This window comes from Crocuta crocuta, unplaced genomic scaffold (assembly GCF_008692635.1).
Source record: "Crocuta crocuta isolate KB4526 unplaced genomic scaffold, BGI_CrCroc_1.0 scaffold133, whole genome shotgun sequence".
NCBI classification, from domain to species: Eukaryota; Metazoa; Chordata; class Mammalia; order Carnivora; family Hyaenidae; genus Crocuta; species Crocuta crocuta.
In genome coordinates this window covers 4,403,673-4,418,823 of record NW_027529438.1, presented here as the reverse complement: position 1 = coordinate 4,418,823, position 15,151 = coordinate 4,403,673, and positions in this window count along the sequence as shown.

The following is a 15,151-nucleotide window of genomic DNA, read 5'->3' as shown; positions in this document are numbered from 1 at the left end:
ATTTTGCCACCCAACTCTTGCTTTAACCTTCCAATCTGCTCTTCCTCGAGCTTTTCCTCTTTGTCTTCATCCTGTTTGGGGATTGTCTTCTCCCTGATTAGGGAAGGTGCTTCACCAGCATCATCATCAGAGCGGCAGCACCTAATCTGAGATGGCAGCTCCAATCTTGACCTTGCTGGGTGGTGCTCTAGCCTTCATTCCAGTTTCACTGAGCAGGGCTTCCTCCTCAATTCCAATCTCATAAGGCAAGACTCCAGACTTACTTCCAGCGTCAGTTCTGATCTTGCCAGGTAATGCTCCTGGATTACTTAGAGCTGGAGTAGGCTTCTTCTTCACCTGCCACTCCAATACTGAATAGATCATTGGAATGGCAAAGGCAAGAGTTTTTCTACTTCCTGTCTCAGCAGGCCCAAGGATGTCCAGTTCACCATGGATGGCAGGTACCAAGGTCAGAGCTTGGATTGGTGTAGGTGCAGAGAAGCCTAGAACTGGCTTGGGTACAAAAAGATCTGAACCATGAAGAGATAGAAAATGTGAATAGGTCCAAAATGATAAGGGAGATTAAGTCAGTAACCAAAACCCCTTAACAAAGAAAAGACCAGGAATAGATAGTTCCACTGGTGAACTCTACCACACATTTTAAGAATTAATGTGAACTTGGGGCGCCTGGGTGGCTTAGTCGGTTAAGCGTCTGACTTTCGCTTAGGTCATGATCTCGCGGTTCGTGGGTTCAAACCCCGCGTCAGGCTCTGTGCTGACTGCCAGCTCAGAGCCTGGAGCCTGTTTCAGAGTCTGTGTCTCCCTCTCTCTCTGACCCTCCCCTGCTCACGCTGTCTCTCTCTCTCTCCTAGAAATAAATAAAAAATATTAAAAAAAAAAGAATTAATGTGAACTTTTGTCAAACTCTTTCAAGACAGTCAAGAAAAAGGAATATTCCTAAATCTGTCTTATGAGGCCAACATTACCCTACTAACAATGCCAGTTAAGGAGACTATAAGAAGAGAAAACTACAGGGCAATATCCCTGGTGAATATAGATGTAAAGACTCAACAAAATACTAGCACACCAAATTCAACAACACATTAAAAGAACATACATCATGATCAAGTAGAATTAATCCCTGAGAATGTTCTGCATATGCAAATAAATGTGATAAATCACATTAATAGAATGAAAGATGAAAACATATACTCATCTCAGTAGTTCCTAAAAAACTCTTGACAAAATTCAATATCTATGATAAAAACTCTAGGGGTGCCTGGGTGGCTCAGTCGGTTCAGCATCCAACTTAGGCTTGGGTCATGATCTCACAGTTCGTGGCTTCAAGTCCCACATTGGGCTCTGTGCTGACAGCCAGACCAGAGCCTGGAGACTGTTTCAGATTCTGTGTCTCCCTCTCTCTCTGACCCTCCCTTGCTCACGCTGTATCTCTCTCTCTCTCTCAGAAATAACATTAATTTTTTTTTAACTCTAAACAACTAGGGTATAGAAGGAATATATGTCAACATAATAAAGGCTATATATGATAAACTCCAGCTAACATCATACTCAATGATGAAAGATTGAAAGCCTTCTACTAATATCAGAAACAAGACAAAGGTACACACTGTCACCACTTTATTCAACATAGTGCTGCAAGTCTTAGGTAGGCCAATTACGGTTAGAAGAAATAAAGTCATCCAATTAGAAAGTAAGAAGTAAAATTGCTAAATTGTTCTAAAGGCTACCAAAAACATGTTAGAACTAATAGAGGAATTCTTATTAAAGTTGCACAATACAAAATCAACACACAAAAATCAATTGCATTTCTATGCACTAACAACAAACTATCTGAAAAAAATAAAGAAAATGATCCTATTTACAACAGCATCAAAAAGAATAATATACTCAGGATTAAATTTACCCAACGAAGGGAAAGATCTGTATACTGAAAATTACAAGACATTAATGAAGGAAATTGAAGAAGACACACATAAATGGAAAGATATTCTATATACACTGCTTGGAAAAAAATTAGTTAAAATGTTCACCCTACTCAAAGCCATCTATAGATTCAGTGTGATCCCACAGGACACCTGAGTGGCTCAGTCAGTTAAGTGTCCAACTCTTGATTTCAGCTCAGGTCATGATCTCACACTTCATGGGTTTGAGCCCTATGTTGAGCTGTGCACTGACAGCATGGAGCCTGCTTGGGATTCTCTCTCTCCCTCTCTCTCTGTTCCTCCTCTACTCATTCTCTTTCTTTCAAGATAAATAAATAAAAACATTTTTTTTAAAAAAGATTCAGTATGATCACTATCAAGATTTCAAATAATATCTTTTACATAAATAGAAAAATGTAGGACACCTGGGTGGCTCTGTTGATTAAGTGTCTGACTTTGGCTCAGGTCATGATTTTGCAGTCTGTGGGTTTGAGCCCCACATCAGGCTTTGTGCTGACAGCTCAGAACCTGAAGCCTGCTTCAGATTCTGTGTTTCCCTCTCTCTCTGCTCCTCCCCTGCTTGCACTCTGTCTCTGTCTCTGTCTCTGTCTCTGTCTCTCTCTCTCTCTCTTCTCTCTCTCTTTCTCTCTCTCTCTCAAAAATAAATAAACATTTAAAAAAAACTAAAGAAATAGAAAAATTCATATAAACCCACAAATAGGCATAGAAATCTTGAGAAAAGAGAACAAACCTGGAGGCATCACACATCTTGATTTATAGTAATCAAAACAGTATGGTACTGACATTAAAACAGACACATAGACCAATAGAACAGAATTAAGAGCCAAGAAATAAACTCACACATATTCTATCAACTAATATTTGACAAGGGAGCCAAGAATACTCAATAGGGAAAGAATAGTCTTCAATAAATGGTGCTGGGAAAATTATTTACATTCAAAATAATAAAATTGGACCCTTATCTTACACCACTCACAAAAATGAACTCAAAATGGTTTAAAGACTTAAATATAAAACCTGAAGCTGTAACACCCGAAAAACAAATAATCCAGTGAAGAAATGTGCAGAAGATATGAACAGACACTTCTCCAGAGGACATCCAGATGGCCAACAGACACATGGAATGATGCTCAGCGTCCCTCCTCATCAGGGAAATACAAATCAAAACCTCACTGAGATACCACCTCATGCTGGTCAGAGTGGCTAAAATGAACAAATCAGAGGACTCTAGATGCTGACGAAGATATGGAGAAACGGGCACCCTCCTACACTGTTGGTGGGAATGTAAATGGGTGCAGCCCCTCTGGAAAACAGTGTGGACTTGCTCAAAAAAATTAACAGTAGAACTCCCCTATGACCCAGCAATGCACTGCTAGGAATTTACCCAAGGGATACAGGGGTGCTGATGCATAGGGGCACATATACCCCAATGTTCATAACAGCATTCTCAACAATAGCCAAATCATGGAAAGAGCCTAAGTGTCCATCAACTGACGAATGGATCAAGAAGATGTGGTTTATCTATACCATGGACTACTACATGGCAATGAGAAAGAATGAAATCTGACCATGTGTGGCAACATGGATGGAACTTGAGGGTGTTATGCTGAGCAAAATAAGTCAGGCAGAGAAGGACAGCTACCATATGTTTGCACGTAAAGGTGGATTAGGAGGAACTTAACGGAGGACCATGGGGGAGAAGAAGAGGAAAAATAGTTGAGGAGAGGGAGGGAGACAAACCATGAGAGACTCTTGAAAGCAGAGAACAAACTGAGAGCTGATGGGGGTCGGGGAGAGGGGAAGATGGGTGATGGGCATGGAGGAGGGCACTTGTGGGGATGAGCACTGGGTGTTATATGGAAACCAACTTGACAATAAACTATTTTTTTAAAAAACCCTGAAGCTGTAAAATTCCTTAAATAAAATGTAAGGAAAAAGTCCCTTGACACAGGTCTTGGTAATGATTTTTTAAAATATGACATCAAAAGCACAAGCAACAAAAGTGAAAGTAAACAAGTGGGGCTACAATAGCTTCTGCATAACAAAAGAAACAATCAACTAATTGAAAAGACAATCTCCTAAATGGGAGAAAGTATTTGCAAACCATCTTTCTGATAAAGAGTAAGTAGTCAAAACCTATAAGGAACCCATACAACTCAATAAAAAACAAACAATAAAAAGCCCACAAATAATCCAATTTAAAAATGGGCAGAGGACATGAACAGACATTTTTCCAAAGACATCCAGGTGGGCAACTGGTATATGACCTCTCAGCTTCATGAACTTGAACATCAAAATTTCTCTCCAGATTTGAAGAGTTCTCAGCTATCATTTCTTTTAAAAAGCTTTTTGCTCCTTTCTTCATCTCTTCTCCTTATCGGTCTCCTCAGTAATGTGTAGACAGCCTCTTTTAAGGGTGTCCCATAATTAATGTAGGTTTTCTTCACTCCTTTTCATTCTGTTTTCTTTGTTCTCCTGACAGCATGATTCAAATAACCTGTCTTCTAGTTCACTAATTTTTTCTTCTGTCTGGTTGAGTCTGCTGTTGGAGCTCCACTGAATCCTGAAGTGTAGTTATTCTATTCTCCAACTCTAGGATTTATGTTTTGGAGGGGTTTTTTTATGGTTTCTATTTTTTATTGTTGTTTAATTTCTCATTTTATTCATGCATTGTATTCTTAATTTCATTTAATTGTCTATCATCTTCATAGCTCACAGAACTTTTTTTAAAAATATTTTTATTTATTTCTAGGAGAGAGAGAGACAGCGTGAGCAGGGGAGGGTCAGAGAGAGAGGGAGATACAGACTCTGAAATAGGCTCCAGGCTCTGAGCTGGCAGTCAGCACAGAGCCCGACGTGGGGCTCGAACCGACGAACCGCGAGATCATGACCTAAGCGAAAGTTGGACGCTTAACCGACTCAGCCACCCAGGCGCCCCACAGAACTTCTTTAAGAAGATTATTCTGAATTATTTGTCAGAGAGTTCATAAATCTCCATTTCTTCAGGGTCAGTCATTCACCTTTTGTAAGTTTCTTTTGTTGGTGTCATGTTCCCTTGGTTATTCATGATCCTTGTGGCCTTGCATTGCTGTCTGCACATTTGGGGAAGTAGGCACCTCTTCCACTTTAAAGACTGACTTCAGTAGGCAGCCCTTCACCAGTTAGCCCATCCAGAGATCCTGAGTGGGCTTGCTGCTGAAGACCTCGGACTGGGAAGTCTGGTGTCTGGATCAGTAGATGGACAAGCCTCATGCTTGGGTACACTGGTACCTGAGTCCATGGGTCAGGCTTGGAGCCTAGGTTCGCTGGAGTGGGCCTGTATCCTAGGACCACAGGAGCAAACCAAGCACTGGGGGCAACTGTGATAAGCCTGGCATCTGGATGGATCCACAGGAAACAGTCAGGCGCTGGGATGGGTCAGGAACCTGGTTTTTGTCTGGGGCTATGCAGAATGATGTGGAGCCAGTGTGAGCCTGGAGCCTAGGGCCATGGGAGTTAGCGTGTAACCTGGGGCCCGAAGGGCTAGCCTGAAGGTTTATCTGAGGGAAATGATTTGGAGCAGGCCAAGAGCCCAGGTCCACAGAAGCCGGTCTAAAATCTAGATCTGCAGGGGTTAGCCTGGGAGTGGGATGGGCTGGGAACTTGGACCTGCAGTAGTCTGTCTGATGCCAGGCTCAGCTAGAAGCCTGGGTTCAGAGGAACCTGCCTGGAGCTATGCTCATGAGGACTGATTGGGACACAAAGGTCACAAGAACAACTTGGGGACAAGGGACCTGGCCTGCTCTCAGGCGGGGCAGGGGCCTGGGTTCATTGGAGTCCACCAAGAACCTGGTATTAGAGAACCTGCTTGGTGCCACTGAAGCTGCCTGGTGTCATGGGAGTCACCTTGGGCCACAGGAGCTAGTTGAAGCAAAGATGGCCTGGGGACCTGAGTTTGAGGGAGCTCACTGGGAGGCACCTGGAGCTTTGGTAGTGGGCCTGGTGTTGGGAAAAGCTGGTACTAGGGTCTGCAGTGAGGCCAAGTGCTCACTTCACTCTCCTTTGGTGGAGAAGCTGTGTCTCTCCACACAGGGCTGCCTGGGTTTGGGGGAGGGAAGATGGGGATAATGTGAATCTGTCTTTCCTGCTCTCTCTCTTTTTAAAATAGGCACCACCCCCAACGTGGACCCCAGTGCAGGACTCAAGTTCAGAACCCTAAGATCAAGACCTGAGCTGAGATCAAGAGTCGGCTGCTTAACCAACTGAGCCACTCAGGTGCTCCTTTCCCATTTATTCTCTTCAGTGCATCTTTTCTAATTCCTGTGGTTCATTCAGGTTCTGTAATCCCTTACTTGGAATCCTTAGCTCTTGTGAAGGTTTTTTTCAACCATGGATAGTTGCTCAAACTGATATTTCTGGGAAGGGACAGGTGATAGAAATTCCTATATTTCTATATTCTTATATTCCACCATCTTGCTAATGTCATTCCTTGTCTCTTCTAAGACTGAATTTTCTTATATACTCACTATTTCCCAATCCTGTGTGTTCTCTTTGTGAGTTTTCACTAACAGTACTTTGAATTTATTTGCCCAGTTCAGATGTAGAGTCAATACCAGCTGCTTACACAAGATCACAGTTGGTCATAGCTTGTCAAGGGCACATTGCAGTAGATTTTTCCAACATACTTTCCATTCTTAATACCAATTTGATATGATTTTCTTTTCTTTTTAAAAAATCTTTTTTGTTTTTTTTATATGATTCTCATCTTAATGTAACATAACCTGTCTTTTTACATCAAAATATAGTGTTTAATATAAAGTCACCCTTAATTTCTACAACATGTCTCCCAGAGTGCTTTGTAAATCTGTTTTAGTTTGCACAGCTGCTAAGCAATTGACAAATGGCGACCTTCTGCCAAATTATCTTTCTTTTTTTGTAGAAAATTTACATGATATGATTATAATGTCAGAATTTACAATTGGTGACACAAGAGCTTTGAAAAGAGAGACGAGGTGTAGCAGACTTCTGCACATTTGACACTCCACACACACACCCCTCAGCCACCCACCAACGTCCCCACCCCTCCCCACCCATCCTGGCACAGCTGTATTAGCAGAGGGCAGCAAAGAGCCAGAGAATCTGAGATGAGTTTTAGTTAGAGGTGCTGTGGCCTACCTGAAGGGGGCAGATGGCTTCTCTGCAGTGGGGAGGGAGTTGGAACATCAACACTGAAGGCAGAGGGTCTGGAGAGACAATCCAGGCATGTGACTCATCAGGATTCCTCTCATGAAGTCTGGAACTGGAACTTCATCTATTTGTGTCTGGCTCTTTATAAGTGATTAGAAGCTGTTTTAAATGAGCTGATTAAAATAATAGCTAATGTTTACTGAAGACTTATTATGAGGTAGTCTTTATGCCATTTTAATATGGATTATCTCTTTTAATATTTACAATCATATGAACTAAGAACTATGGTTATCTCCATTTCCCAGGTGAGGAGACTGAGGTATAGAGCATCAGTCACCTTGCTCAAGGCCAAACAGGGAGGAAGAGACAGAACAAAGACTCAAGTGTAGGCCATGTGGCTGGAGCATCTGTGTGCTTACCCACTCACTGGATAACACTGCCAGCATGAGAGAGAGAGAGGCATGAGTCATGCTGAGGTGGGTAAGCAGGGCAGTTCTAGTGTGAATGACAAGGAATATGGACAATCTATGGGTACATGGATGAACAGTTAGCATATTGAACATTTCTTACATCACCTCCTCCCCCATGTCCCATCTTCTCAAATCTGTTGATTGAAGAAATGTCAGAGAAAGCTTGTAATGGTTTTATCCTCCAACCAAATGGAAATTATCATACATTAAAGCAGGGGAAATAGAGGTTAGACCCAGAGAAGAACCATGTTCTGAGATACTGGAGTGGAAGACCAGCAGAGAGAGGGGTGGGGACCAGACCTACATAAAGAGACTACTTTCCAGTCCTTGGGGACTGAGGGAGTTTCCACTGGTGTGGGCACAAGACCATGGGTAGCCAGGGCTCCTCTGTTCTCCTTCTGTTCTGCTTTTCACATTTCAGGAGTTGTAAACTGACCAAGGTTTACAGCTCTAGACATCTGGATGAATTCCATATGCAGTGAAACCTTTAGGAGCCCTGTGTAGGACAGCTCTCATGAAACCATGCTCTCCCACTGCCACTCCACATACCTTGTAGTTACTGTACTATCACCCTTTAGAGTTACAAAGTCCTCTCACACCCACTGCACTGTTTTGCCCCCACAGCAACATGTGCGGTAGGTATGAGAAGACAGTTTTACAGTTGAAGAAACAATGAATCATAGGACAAGATGACTCATAGTGGCAGACCCTATGTTAGGACTACACTGTGGTTGGACTTTACCTACCCATCAAAGTCCTTGCTCTCTGCATTGTATTATTGTCTTGTGACTGTATTTCCCACAACAGAGCATGGTTTATGTGATGACAGACCAATTTCTTTCAACGGTATTTTCAACATTTAATATAGCAGGTGATGTAAGTTGTGTTAATGACAAATGAGGAGTACCAACCAAGGATGTGGACTTAGAGAGAGCCCTCTGCCATACATAGGAATTGAGGTAGATCATCAGGTGTTTGGTGTCAGCGTGTGGGAACCTGGTCACATCTGGGCACAAAAAAGGGCTAACCTTCCTTTCTAGAGCCTCTTTCCCCAAAGGACATGCCACATGATCAATGAAACAGATATGGGTCAAGAAGCATAGAAACCAGAAGATACAAAGGACATGTGAGATCTGATAATGATTCTCTCACCTTTGCCTGCTTAAATGTGACTCTTAGAAACTGGAAGCAGTTTCAGGAAAATGTAGTCACAGTTTCAAATTTTGGTGATATAACTGGACATGACAATCACCAGAGTCCAAACCTGTTAGCCATCGGGAAGGGAACCAGGGCCCACAGAAGAAAGGAATATGTGCCCAGATTCCAGCACTGGGCTTGATCATTTCAGTGTGTAGCTCTGCCAACAGGAATGTACACTCTATCGCTGTGTTGTAGGGAAGCCACGGGCCAATGAGCAAGTAATATTCTCATTAGACCACAGCTGGTTTCTATGAAGTCTCAAAAAATCAAATCATTAGTTGTGTGTATTCCTGGGGACTTTTTACACTAATTTCATTTTTTCACAGTGAGCTGAAAAAAGTATTCTATTGAAGATGTCCAAGAATTTTGTCAAATTGTGATGAAAGTACATCAGTGAGAAAGATATCAAAATGTCCCTATATATTTTTTAGCTTGAAACTTAATTCTGTATTTCATATTTTAATGCCATGCTTAGTAATTTTACAAAGAAAAAATAATAAGTGCAAAATCACATCATAAGAAAAGTTCTGCTATGTTTGCTCTATGGTCACTTTGCATAACATACTCCAATCACAGGTGTTTTGAAAAAGAAATAATATTGAAAGGGATATTTCTTTTTTATTTTTTTTAATTTTTTTTTATTTTTTATTTTATTTTTTTTGGGTTCTTTTTTTTTTAATAGTTTATTGTCAAATTAGTTTCCACATAACACTCAGTGCTCATCCCCACAAGTGTCCTCCTCCATGCCCCTCCCCCCACCATTTCCGCCCTTCTTCTCCCTGAAAGGGATATTTCTAAAATTATATGAGTTGTAACAATATTGTCGCAGTTTAAAGCAACAACCATTTCTCATTTTGAGATGGTGCAGATTTCCCCCTGGAAATATACAAGCATTATTTTCTTTCATCCCCCAGAGTCTTCTCCCACATTCTGCTCTGCCACTATACCAAACTCACAGAAAATAGAGTTCTGAGCCCCTGAGAAATCCCATCCCTTTTCTCCTCCCAATTGTCCTCTCCAAATAAAAAAGGAATGATGGGTATCATTCATAATTACTCAATTTTATTACTCAATACAATCATTCATTCATTCAAAACATGTATTGAGGATCTTCTATGTACCAGGCAATATTCTAGTTGCTGAGAATACAGCAGTGAACAAAACAGTCTTTCTTCTTATGATTCTTGAATTTTACTGTGGTAGATACTATGGAAAATAATTAATAATAATAGTAATGTAAAGAAATAGAAAGTATAAGAGGCGTGCCTAGGTGGTTCATGTGGTTAAGCCTCAGACTCTTGATATAGGCTCAGGTCATGATCTCACAGTTCATGACATTGAGCCCTGAGTTGGACTCTGTGATGACAGTGTGGAGCCTGCTTGGGATTCTCTCTCTCCCTCTGTCTCTGTCCCTCCATCCCTTCCTCTCTCTCAAAATAAATAAACATTTAAGAATTTAAAAAAAAAATTTTTTACTTAAAAAAGAAAATAAAAGATCAGGGAGTGATAGTTTATCAAGGGGACAAGGAAACCTCCTCTAATAAGTAACACTGAGTAAATCTTAAGGAAGGCAAAGCCATGTGGATATCTGAGGGAAAAGCTTTCCTCTTGTACAAAGGCTTTGGGGTGTGCCTGGGGTATTTAGGACCAGTAAAGTGGTTAGTGTGACAGGTGTGGAACAAGCTAGGGGGAAAGAGCTAGGAGATGACATCAGAAATGTAACTAAGAGCCATCATATAGGGTCAGAGACCCTGGAAAGTACTTTGCATTTTATCATAAATGATATGGTAAACAACTGGCAAGCAGAGAAATAACATGATTTGACGTACATGTTAAAAAGCATCACTCTAGGGGCACCTGGGTGGCTCAGTTGTTAAGCATTTGCCTCTTGATTTCAGCTCAGGTCATGATCTCACAGTAGTGAAATCAAGTTGAGATCAAGCCCCGAGTTGAGTTCTGCATTGGCCATGAAGCCTGCTTAAGATTCTTGCACACACGCTCTCTCTCTCTCTCTCTCTCTCTCTCTCTTTCTCTCTCTGTCAAAAAAAAAGTATCACTCTAGTGACCTGTGAAGAATAGGTTATAGGGGACTAAAGTAGAAGCAAGGATATTAGTTAAGTAGCCTTTGCTATAGTGTAAGCAAGAAATGGCGGTGGCGAAGGCTGGTAAGACTGATAAGAAGCAGTCAGGTTCTGAGCATATTCCAAAGCAGAGACAATAGAATTTGCTGATGAATGGATATAAGATATGAGAAAGTAGAGTCGAGGTAATTATAATTTTCTGGCATGAAAAACTTAATGACTAGAGCTATAATTTACTGAAATGAAGAAGACAAGTGGAGGAGGAAGTAAAAGGTAGGGAAGCAAGAGTTTGATTTGGTACATGGCGAGTTTGGTATGCCTCCTATACATTCAAATGGAGATCCTGGGTAGGATATACAACCCTGGAATTCAGGAAAAGAGGTCAGAGCTGAAAAAAAAATTGGGTATTTCAAACCAAGAGGCTGAATGAAATTGACTAAGGATTTGGGATAAATAAAAAAATGAGTAAGGACTAAACCCAGAGACTTTTCAATATTTATAGATGGAAAAATTTTGCATCATTAAGCAAAGGAAAATGAGAAGGCTTGGGTAGGAGACAACCAAGAAAGAATGGAGTCTCATGGGCCAATTTAAAATGAGAAAATGATTAAATAACACATGATGCTGATATATTTTATGTTGCAAAAGCAGTTATTTTCTGTTTCAGCATAGGCTGAATTTTTTTTTAGTTTCTCTCTCCACATGTGTCTTGATGGAGTGTCCCAGGAGTTTTCACTGATGTCATTCTGCCTAATTCTGCCACTTCTTATATCAAAGTAGTTTCTTTTCCTACCATCCCATAAACTTTGGCTTGGTCATCTCTAGGACAAGCAAAGCCATGACAGGAATCACTAAAGTGAAACTAAATAAGAAGGAGGCATCTGCTTCGAAGCCATGACTGGATAAGTCTCAACGAAACACTTCCTCTCCAACTTCATTTTGTTTGCCAAGAATGTCAACATTTGAAACCACAGTATTTCCAAGCTGTTTTTCCTGCCATTTCCACATTTGTAGTGATATGGTTTACAAATGGGTGATGTCTCATAATGGGAAAATGGCTTTTTTTCCACTGGCTTGAAGTCAAAACATTTGTGTTCTATTCTGACTCCACTAATAAAATTCTGTGTAACATTGGGCGAAATACCTTTTTGTCTCTTAATGAAACGCAGTCAAGATTTGTAAAAAGCATCAACCTGTAAGCCAAGTTAGAAAAATTATCTGTGTAAAATAATGGTTGTCTTCTGGAGTCCTTGTTTACTCTATTATTCGTTCTCATAATTTGTCTACATATTCTTTTGGATTTCCTATGTCAGCAGTGATACGATCAGAATATAGTGATAATTTTTCTCTCCTCTTTTAAACCACATACATCTTATTTATTTTTCTTGTCTCATTGCTCAGGCCAAGACACTAGTTCATTAATGAATAGTAGCAGTAACTGGAGCAATTCTTATCTTATTCCTGGCTTTGACAGTATTGCTTCTGAAGGTTCAGCTCTTATGTATGATGTTTGCTATAACAAATTGTTTTTTAAATTATGAGTAAATACTAACTTTTACCAAATATTTTATTACATCTTCTGAGATAATCATATGTTATGCTTCCATTAGTCAATATGATGGATTACACTGATAAATGTTTATAATATTGGCCCATTCTCACATTCTTGGAATAAGTGATATTAGATCATGACAGATTTTTAACACATCACTGGATTTGATTTGTTAATACTTCATTTAGGATCTTTGTGACTATGTTCATAAGTAACACAGGTCTATAATTTTCTTTTCCTGTCTTTTCATAATTTTGGTATCAAGGTTCCTTTTCGATGTATATACACTCCTTTCTCATGTATTGAGGGTTTCTGCACTGTTTCCCATTCACAGAAATTGTCGTCTTACTTTTCAGCAAGGCTATCTACTTCAATAGATTTGAAAATGTTTCATCAATCATTACTGTGCTTCTCAAGCCAGATAAGAAAAGTTATCTGTGTTGAATTCATTTCACCAATTAACAAAAAGTCCTTTTTAAAGATTTCACCATTATTTCATTGGAGTCAGAAGAGAAAAAGGATGTAAAAACACATGGTACTGTTCCTCACTCCAAAAAAGATGAGGTAGACACATTTCTCTTTATTTTTCCCACTAAGTACAGATAAAAATACTGGGCATTATATATAAAACAAAACCACAGGATAATTCTAAAAGCTGGAGAGATGGCACCTGGGAGGCTCAGTCAAGCGTCCAACTCTCGATTTCACCTCAGGTCACGATCTCACGGTTTGTGGGCTTGAGTCCCATGTAGGGCAGAGCCTGCTTGGGATTTTCTCTCTCTCCCTCTCTCTTTCTGCCCCTACCTCCTTTCAAAATAAATAAATAAATAATTTTTTAAAAAATATATGGGTAAATATAATAGACTACCGTTCTCCTCTTGAGTTTTCTAAATTATATTTGATAACTGAGGCAAAAACTATAACATTACCTTACATGGTCCTCAATGTATACAAAGGATACATTTAAGATAAGTTATTAGCAAAGAATAGTGAAAGAATCTAATACAAGTAAGGTTTTACACTTTAGTTGAACTGGTAAAATGTTAATAGGCCATAACTTATATATGTATAATAAAATGCATAAAGCAGCCATTTAAAAATCTGCTCAAGATATACTGTAGATAAATCAAAATGAAATAATAAAAAATATTCAAGAAACACCTGGGTGGCTCAGTTGGTTAACTGTCTGACTTTGGCTCAGGTCATGACCTCATGATTTGTGAGTTTGAGTTCTACATTGGGCTCTATGCTGACAGCACAGAGTCCACTTCAGATCCTCTGTCTCCCTCTCTCTCTGTCCCTCCCCTGCTCACATTCTTTCTCTTTCAAAAACAAATAAATACTTAAAAAAAAATAATGAACTGAAATTTAAAAAAAATTCAAGTGACCCACAGAATGACCAAGAAAATAAAAGAAGAATGGCAACAGCAACAAAGAAATAATAAAATGGCAGACTTAAGCCCTAATAAAGCAATAATCACATTATGTAAATGAAAGGAACAGAACAGATAACCCCAAAATATACCCATGCCAGTAGAGCCAAATGATTTTTTCATAAATTGCAAAATCATTTAAAAATATAAAGGATTATCTTTTCAACAGATGGTGCTGGAATAATTGAACATCTTCAGGCAAAAAATCTAAACTTCACATCTTATACAAAATCAACTCAAAATGGATCAGAGATTTAAATATTAAATATAAAACCATACAAATCTTTAGGAAAAAGAAACATAGGAGAAAACCTGTGAAACCTAAAACTAGGTAAAATATATTTAGACATGACACCAAAAGCATGATCCATAAAAGAATAACAAATTAATAAATTGGACTTCACCAAAATTTAAAATTTTGCTCTACAAAAAGACCCTATTAAGAAGACATAAGAAGATGAAAAGACAAGTTACAGACTGGGAGAAAATATTTGCAAACAACTTATCTAACAAAGGACTGTATCTAGAATACATAAAGAACTCTCAAAACTCAACAGTAAAAAAAAATAATAAAAAAAAATCTTATTATAAAACAGACAAAAGATATGAACAGATATTTCATGAGGATATAATGGATGCAAATAAGTGTGTGAAACAATGTTCACCATCATAAGCTTTTAGGGAAATTCAAATTAAAACCACAATGAGATATTACTATACATCTATTAAAACAGTTAAAATAAAATATAGTAACAATATTCAAATGCTGAGGAGGATACAGAAGAATTGGATCTGTCACAAAATACTAGTGGGAATGTAAAATGTGACAATTCTAAAAAAACAGTTTGGCAGTTTCTTAAGAAATTAAATATACATTTACCATATGACCCAGCAATCATACTCCTGGGCTTTTATCCCAGAGAAATTTTTTTGTTTTTTTTTGTATTTTGAAGATCTGTGATTACTAGAGATACACATTTATGATTGTTATGCATCTGACTCTTAGTTTCAGCTCAGGTCATAATTTTAGTTTGTGGGAGTGAGCCCCACATCGGGCTCTGCACTGGCAGTATAGAGCCTGCTTGAGATTCTTTGTCTCCTCTCTCTGCCCTTCCCCCACTTGCACTGTCTCTCTCTCAAAATAAATAAATAAACTTTAAAAAAATTGTTAATGAGGTATCTATTTCAGTCATGTGTCCATTTGGGTTGTCTGGCTAATTCTTATTGATATGTAAGACTTCCTTATGTATTATGGATATAAGACCCTTGTGGAATTAAAGTATTAAAAATATATTTTCACACTATA